Below are 9,092 nucleotides of genomic sequence, written 5' to 3' on the forward strand. Positions count from 1 at the left end.
AAAAAAAAAAATGACAGTCTGTCAAATCGTCTTGTTCTGAAAAAGTTTGAGCCGTTTTAGGAAAGTCTCTAGCGCCATCTAGAGATAACTTAGTTTACATATAAGGCCACATTAATGAACGCATGGGCTTCTCCTCTGTTTATGCCTAAGGGAGTCCAGATATGCTGGAGAAAAGTCTGACATATTACTAAGGTGGAAATGCATATTATGTTTGCAGATAATAAGTATCTTTTTATGTGCCTATTTATTAATGCATTTATTCCAGCTTCAATAGAAAGATGCCTATTGTCTTGTATTTTATGCAAAATGTTGTGTGATTGTGTGACTGTTGTGATTAAGTGTATACTGTATAGGTGGTTTATTTTAATTAGTGGATTATGGCTGACTAAATAATTCATAATAATGAGCAAAATGCTGTTATACCACAAGACTTGATGTCTGAACAACTCCCCATCCTACTGCTCTGGTGTTGGTATACAATATATAGTAAAACAGTAATATTGTAAAATAGTATTGCAATTTAAAATAACTGTTTTCTATTTTAATATATTTAAAAATGTGTCACATGATCATTCAGAAATCATACTAATATGCTGCTTTGGTGCTCAAGAAACATTTCTTCTTATTATCAATAAGAATAAATGCTCCTAACAATCTGGATTGCATTAGATTATTTTGTCTCAAGAAACATTTTTTCTTATTATCAATGTTAAAACATTAACCTTAATATATATGTAGAAACTGTGATACTGTGATACAGTAAGTACTTTTTAAAAAGAAATGTAATACTTTTATTCAGAAATCGATCAATAGTGGCAGTAAATACATTTATAATATTACAAAAAATCTACTTCAAATAAATGCTCTTCTTGTGAAATCTATTAAATATTACTAAAACGTATCACAGTTTCTACAAAAAAAAACCCCCCAGCAAAAACTGTTTTCAACACTGATAATAAGTACTATTATTAATAATTACGCACCAATAATAACTGATCATCCAAGTCAGCATGTTAAAGATTTCTGTGACACTGAAGACTTGCATAATGATGCTGAAAATGTAGCTTTGTATCACAGAAATAAATTACACTTTAAAATATATTCAACAGGAAAACTGTTATTTTAAAGGTTACACTTTATTTTAAGGTGTCCTTGTTACCGTGTAATTATAGATTTAAGTGCTGAGTAATATTAATCAACCACATGTACTTACTATATGGGTAGGGTTTGGCTTAGGGTTACTTGCGTGTAATTATGCATAATTTATTTTGATTATAATAGTAAGTACATGTAACTTGTGTAACAAGGACACCTTAAAATAAAGTGTTTTAAATTGGAATAATATTTCACAGTATTACTGTTTTTTTACTGTATCAAATAAATGCAGACTTGGTGAGCATATTGGGGACTTCTTTCAAAAACATTAACACATTTTATTATTATAAATTTTGCCTGGCAGTGTACCTATATACAGGTGCATCTCAATAAATTAGAATGTCGTGGAAAAGTTAATTTATTTCAGTAATTCAACTCAAATTGTGAAACTCGTGTATTAAATAAATTAAATGCACACAGACTGAAGTAGATTAAGTCTTTGGTTCTTTTAATTGTGATGATTTTGGCTCACATTTAACAAAAACCCACCAACTCACTATCTCAACAAATTAGAATACTCCATAAGACCAATAAAAAAAAACATTTTTAATGAATTGTTGGCCTTCTGGAAAGTATGTTCATTTACTGTACATGTACTCAATAACTTGGTAGGGTCTCCTTCTGCTTTAATTACTGCCTCAATTCGGCGTAGCATGGAGGTGATCAGTTTGTGGCACTACTGAGGTGGTATGGAAGCCAAAATACATCTGCGTGATGTTTGAGTGTGTGTGTGAGCCAGAGAGAAAGAACCAACGAATGAAAGAAAGGAAGAAAAGAAGGTGGGTGGCAAGCTGTGGGAAGAGTAAAGTATTGCTTTGAAAATGTAAAAAGATCAGAGATCGGAGGCATTGAAATTGGAAACATGCACAAAATGTGCTTTCAGTCATTGAGGAGAATGAATTTATGGGAAGTGACTCACTTTGCCTTTAGCAAGTGTGTTATGACTAAATGTCCATTAACACCAGCCTTTGTATGAAGTGTACCTGGCCTTGGAAGTGTTCCAGCCTTGAATGAACCCTCTATCATCAGTGACATGTCCTTCGCTATTTGAGGACAAACTGCAGCGAGTGGTTGCCATTTCTCATCAAAGAAACAACCACAGAACAAAGACAGAGTGGCAGATGTGATTAAAGCTCTGTGCCGCAAATTGATCTATACAAAGTCTTTATGGGGTCTATGGAGTAGACTTCCATAGAGTCAACATGAAGTCCAAATGAATGCTTTTTTTACTTTTTAAATGCATGGATATTAATTTGTTCCCTCATTTTTCCTCTGTGACACAACAAATTGAAATCAAAAGAAGTAGTGGCGATGAAAGCCCATTGTGTGATAGATTGTATTCAGTTAAATGCACATGAACTCCACCACAAAGTCGTAATTACGAGTGTGAAACTCTGAACTTTCTTTAAAACGTTGGAAAGTTGGAGTTTCCAAGTTGGAGGAGTAAACATGTCAGATGCAATGAATGCAGCATCTTTACTGATCCTAAATTTGTTAAAACGAATGCAAACTTATATATATATATACTGTATATATATTTTTAATTACAATAAAACTAATTTGCATGCACAAAATAGCATTGTACTGTACAATTACAATAGCAATATTTTACGATTTAATTCACAGGACCATTATTAATTAACAGAACCTTCATAAATTAAAAAAAAAACAAAAAAAACTTTATATTCATCATGTTTTAGAAGTAGAGTTGAAGAATTGGTACAGAAATTTAGAAATTGGTGCTTCACCATCTTGCTCAGACCGAAGTGTCTTGATATAATAACATAATAATAATAATAATAATATAATAATGCTTTCATCACTTCGATAATCTGTCTCATTGACTACCTGACACCAATTCGAGATACTCAATTGGCCAAAAAGCTGCAGATGGGTCTGACTAGTACTGAACACAAAGCAAAAGCTCAGTTGATGGATGCTCAATGATGGCCCAACTTCGGCCTGGTGTGTTATGGCTTTTAGGTAAATTGTGAATTGTCAGAAAACAAGGATACGTTTAAATGGTGCTAGAATTATTTTTTTATAAATAGTTTAGGGTATGAATACAGCAACACTGCCTTGTTCGCTGTTTTAAAGAGAATGAAAATTATGTCATTAATTACTCAACCTCATGTCGTTCCAAACCCGTAAGACCTTCGTTCATCTTCGGAACACAAATTAAGATATTTTTGATGAAATCTGAGAGTTTTCTGACCCTGCATAGATAGCAACGCAACTGATACATTTAAGGCAAAGAAAGGTAGTAAGGACATCAGTAAAACATTGTTGATGTAGAACCCAGATGTGCTGCACCTTGATTACAGGCAGAGGAATGCACACGCGTGTCGTGGTACTGTCGTGAACACGTGGCATAGACTGACACGGAAGAAAAGAAACTGTTGAATAAAGTAATTTTTTTTTTCTTTGCTCACAAAAAGGATTCTTGTAGCTTTATAAAATTAGGGTTGAACCACTGATGTCACATGGACTATTTGAATGATGTCCTTACTACCTTTCTGGGCCTTGAACGTGGTAGTTGCTTTGCTGTCTGTGCAGGGTCAGAAAGCTCTCAGATTTCCTCAAAAACATCTAAATTTGTGTTCTGAAGTTGAACGAAGGTCTTACGGGTTTGGAACGACATGACACCCTCATGTCATTCCAAAACCGTAAGACCTTCGTTCATCTTTTAATTAATGACAACAAATTTTGGGTGAGCTATGCCTCAGTTTTTGAGTATGTTCTGCTCTGTCCGCACTAGTCAGGCCCTGTTGCAGGCTTTTTGGCCACTTGAGTATGTTGAATTGGCGTTGGGTGGTCAGTGAGAGAGATCACTCTGACTGGCTGTTCATCTTAATGAACCAGTGCAGTCTTGAATGAAGAAAGGCTGAACCCATCTGCTCAACGAGGTCAACAGTCATGGCTTTCAGGTAAATCTTGTACTGTCAGATACATTTGAATCATGCCAGAATTAAGTAGTTACAGGATTTAAGTCCAGAATATACTTTGTTTTTTTATACATACTCTAGGGCAAGTGTCCAAACTTGTTGCTGGAGGTCCACTGTCCTGCAGGGATTGGCTCCAACCATAATTAAACACACTTGAACCAGCTAATCAAGGTCTTTAGACTGACTAGAAACTTCCAGTCAAGTGTGTTTCCAGCTGGTTGGAGCTAAACTCTGAAGGACACACCGCTTCACTAGAGAAGGCATTCATTAACCCACTGGAGTTGTATGGATTACTTTTAAAGGGGTCATATGATGTTGCTAAAAAGAACATTATTTTGTGTATTTGGTGTAATGAAATGTGTTTATGCGGTTTAAGGTTAAAAAAACACATTATTTTCCACATACTGTACATTATTTTTTTCTCCTCTATGCCCCGCCTTTCTGAAACGCGTCGATTTTTACAAAGCTAATCGTTCTGAAAAGCGAGGTGTGCTGTGATTGGCCAGCTATCCAGTGCATTATGATTGGCCGAATACCTCAATGCAAATCTTCCCACATTGTGACATAGACATGTGGGGGCGTGTTAGAACGAGTTGTTTTAGGTAGGTGTGGCTGACTTCTAACTTTTATAAAGTATATCTCTTTGGATTTGAGACTTTAGTCTTTGCAACTTTACAGATCTTCTTTATGCACCAAGAGCTTGTAACACTCCAAAGAGAAAGGAAAAATTGAAATCGCATCATATGACCCCTTTAAGATAGATGGATGTGCTTTTTGGAGCTTCAAAATCTCGGGCACCATTACAAAGCTAGAAAGAGCCAAGTTTTTATTTAATATAACTTTGATTGTGTTTGTCTGAAAAAAGAAAAGCATATACACCTGGGATGGTTTCAGGGTGAGTAAATTATGGGATTATTTTTAATTTCGAGTGAACTATTCCTTTAAATGAAGAAAATGACCTGTTGGTATAGACAGTTATTTCCTCTCACTCAAGCACAGAACATACATGGTAGTTCATCATTGGCTGCCATCTTTGTGGCAACATTTTAGCCCAAACACAGGCTACAACACTGGCAACAACACTGTCGGCTGTCAACAGCGCTAGTTTTTTTATGTCGGTTTGGTGTGTCACAGCTTTTACAGAGCTGGAGATACAGCAACAACAACTCCTGAAGACACAGCAACAATAGATGCCAGCCCACTTTTATAAGGGTGTTAAAAGATACTCACAAGCTTAAATGAGTACTTATCGGTAATAACTTCCGGAGAGAAATAGCGCAGAAACTGGACAAGGATTTGGTTATGCGTTCTGATATACGTATGTATATGCTAAGTGTTTAGCTTTAGGCTTTACAGACCCTTGGATGTCACAAACCCCTCTCCAGCATCCAGCCCTACATTTTTTCCATTGAATACCCTGTTTCAGACAGATATATGTCAAATTATGGAAGTCAAATGGATTGCGAATAGTGTTTCACATTGACTTCAAAGGTAGGTGAACGTGATTTCACCAAGTACAACATGTTCCTGGATAAACATCCCAATCAACCAATCAGAATTGAGGGATACATTTACAGGAAATGTCTGTTTTAGGCTTACAACAAGGGTTAGGTCTTCTGCGCCCTTGTTATTCAGCTATCATTTCCATGTGATATTTGGGATAAATTATGGGTAGGGTTAGGTTTAGGGGTAGGGATAGGGTTAGGTCTATGTTTTGGACAGAAATGTTGTTACAGGATCAACAAAAGATGTTGATACAAAACATGTCTGACTTGGCAAAATCATGGTGACCCTTGATGTATGATCTCATATTTTGACATATCTCTGTAGAAACACAAATAAGAATGACTTGGTATTTTGCATGCTAATACTATTTGAGTGAAACCTAAAATTAATAACCAAAGTGATGAAATACTTATCGTCCTCCAAATGTTGCCTCTGCCAATTACGAGTGATGCTAAAAAATACGCCGATGATACACATAATGTAGACGCCAAAATATTAGTCTGTAACTACTATCAGATTCTCTATGCTTAATATCTTCAGTTTTCCGTTGGGACTCGTCCAGCCTGCTCTCTCTCTTCCCGCCGGCATGTGGGGGAAGCTCCAGGCCTCCAGAGAACTCCCCACCACTAACAAGCTAAATTAAACCCGTGAAAGACAAACAAGGCAACAAAGAAACACAGTTACTCACACACACAAGCTTCTCTTTAACCCACCTTAGTTCATCCCAAGGCTAATTAAAAGCGATTCGTAATTACTTAAGTCACTGATTTGGCTGCGTAATTAGATGCTCTTTCTTCCAATTGCTCCTGTTGCACCAGGTATTCTCCTAATGTTTGATATATTGGTGGCTTGTGTTGTGCAGGTTTGATTATTTTAGGTTGATCTGATTAATACGTGACTTTGACAGTCGTAACCGTTTCCTTTCTGCCTCAATCATACATCGCTCTTCCTTTTTTATCATTCCCTCACTCTTTTCCTCTCCTCTTGTTATCCAATTCCATCAGACTCGCGGAGGGTAAACCAATTTACATTCTTGTTTTGGTCTTCAGATCCTTGCCAGTTTCCATGACAACACTGCTTTCGCACTCTTTCCACCCCTTTCTCCTCCTCAGGATCTTTCATTCCCCACTGTTTCGCTCTCCTCCTTTACTCTTGACCTTCCTCTTCTGTCTCATTTTCATTCTCTTTATATTCTGTTTGGTTCTTGCGTCTAACTCTCATTTCCTTGCCTAATTGATGCGGTTGCTGTCGTGGCACGCAGCGGCTGATGGTAACAGTGTAGAAGGGAGATGGGCAGGAGGGAGATGCATCCCAAACGTCTGTATTAACACACATCACGCTCTCTGTGTGTTAAATGATCAGTGCCGGGAGGGAATGATTTGGGCGTCTCTCTGTCTCTGTTTCAAAAGGCTGTCTGGTCTCTGATGCTTTTATTTGCTGCTGTTTGCAGACCGAGGATCATTTTATACGGGCGATATAATTAAATAACTGTGTGAATGACATTAATCATCACATTCATTGGGTACGGGTGTATAAACTACTCATTATTCAGGATTAAAAAGATGTTCTGTTACTGTTCCAGAGACCTTGTGAAGTCATTTTAAAATGAACCTCTTCCACTTCCAAACATTTTAATGTGCTTCCATGCATTTTCCAGAAATGTGACCATGTTTATCTAACATCATTACTTGGCTCTCTTGGAACACTTGATTCTGATTGGCCAATCATGCATTCTGTGGTCAAATATTTGTGTGTAATGGCTGCTAAACTATTTAATTGACCGTTGTCCCAAGCAACCAATTTCCTACACAGCTAGTTTCATGTCTCTGGTAACACACTGTGGTCTCATTCTTCTCACATATTAAAATTATTTTCAATTAAATCAATATTTCATGTCAGTTTCTGTGTTTATTTGATAAGCAGCCATGCAATAGCAAAATGATGTCCATTCAGTTGGTCATTATTGGAAAATAAACCTCTTAAAGATGACACACAACCACTCTGTTGGTGTTTAATATATGATAATGTCCGGCTGACTGTACATTATTCCTTACTACGTTGTTTCTGTTTAGGGTCAGTTAACCTCAGCAACACATTAGTTGCATCCCAATTCACATGCACTATTCTGTTTTATAGTTGAAATAGTGTGAGTAGTGCATTCACACTGAACATTTCAACAACAAGAAGTGCACTTCAAATGCTGGGATGATGCACTTATTTAACAAAAAAAAAATATGTGGAATGCACTTCATGCACTCAACCGTCACAGCTTTCCTTCTAAACCTTCTAATATTCATTCACTAGATGGTTGAGTAGCCTACATCATAGTGAATAATGTACAGTATGCAATTTGGGGCACAACTACTGCCTTACAATTTTCCTCACCTTAATACCATTCCAAACCTGCACAGAAAAACCAACTGACTTTTATTGTATGCACACACAAAAAAAAGTTGTAATTGTATTGTATGCACAAGATAGAAGGTCATTCAAGTTTGGGACAATATGAGGGTGCGTAAATTTTCATTTGATCATTTAACTATTATAAAGTAAAAAAAACCTATTATAAATTATATTTTATAAAGCGAACAAAAAAATAAAAATTCTGTCGTCATTTACTCAACCTCATGTCATTCAAAACCTGAAATGACTTTCTTTCTTGCGTGGAACATAAGAGAGAGAGACAAAAATTGAAGAATGTTGGTAAACATTATTGAATTCAACAGTTGGCAACCAACCATTGAATTCCAATGTATTTTTCCCATTGACTTGCATATAATTAAAGTCAATGGGAAAAATACTATAGAATTCAAAGGGAACCAATATTGTTTGGTGACTTGAATACCAACATTTTTCAAAATATCTACTTTTATGTTCCACAAAAAAAAAGAAAGTCATACAGGTTTGCATAAAATTGAGTAAATGATGACAGAATTTTCATTTTTGAGTGGACTAGCACTTTAAAGTGTGTTTTCAAGCAAGCAGAATGGCCTTAGGGTCTATTGGATGCCAAACTGAGCATGAGGGTTAAATCCAACGATTTTTACACAAGTTTGTATCTCTACAAAGATTCTTACTGTCTTTTTTTAGTATATTTCATTCATCTCTCTCTCTTTCCCACTTTCTCCTCAAGGCTTGGCACTTGAGAGTGTAATACAACACCAGTTTTGGGAGACAAAGAGACATTTCAACAACAAGAAGTGCACTTCAAATGCTGGGATGATGCACTTATTTAACAACAACAAAAAAAAAAAGTGGAATGCATTTCATGCACTCAACCGTCACAGCTTTCCTTCTAAACCTTCTAATATTCATTCACTAGAAGGTTGAATAGCCTACATCATAGTGCATAATGTACAGTATGCAATTTGGGGCACAACTACTGCCTTACAATTTTCCTCACCTTAATACCATTCCAAACCTGCACAGAAAAACCAACTGACTTTTATTGTATGCACAAAAAAAAAAAAGTTGTAATTGTATTGT

Source organism: Sinocyclocheilus rhinocerous, unplaced genomic scaffold (assembly GCF_001515625.1).
Source record: "Sinocyclocheilus rhinocerous isolate Xijiao unplaced genomic scaffold, SAMN03320098_v1.1 scaffold82, whole genome shotgun sequence".
In the NCBI taxonomy this organism is placed as follows: domain Eukaryota; kingdom Metazoa; phylum Chordata; class Actinopteri; order Cypriniformes; family Cyprinidae; genus Sinocyclocheilus; species Sinocyclocheilus rhinocerous.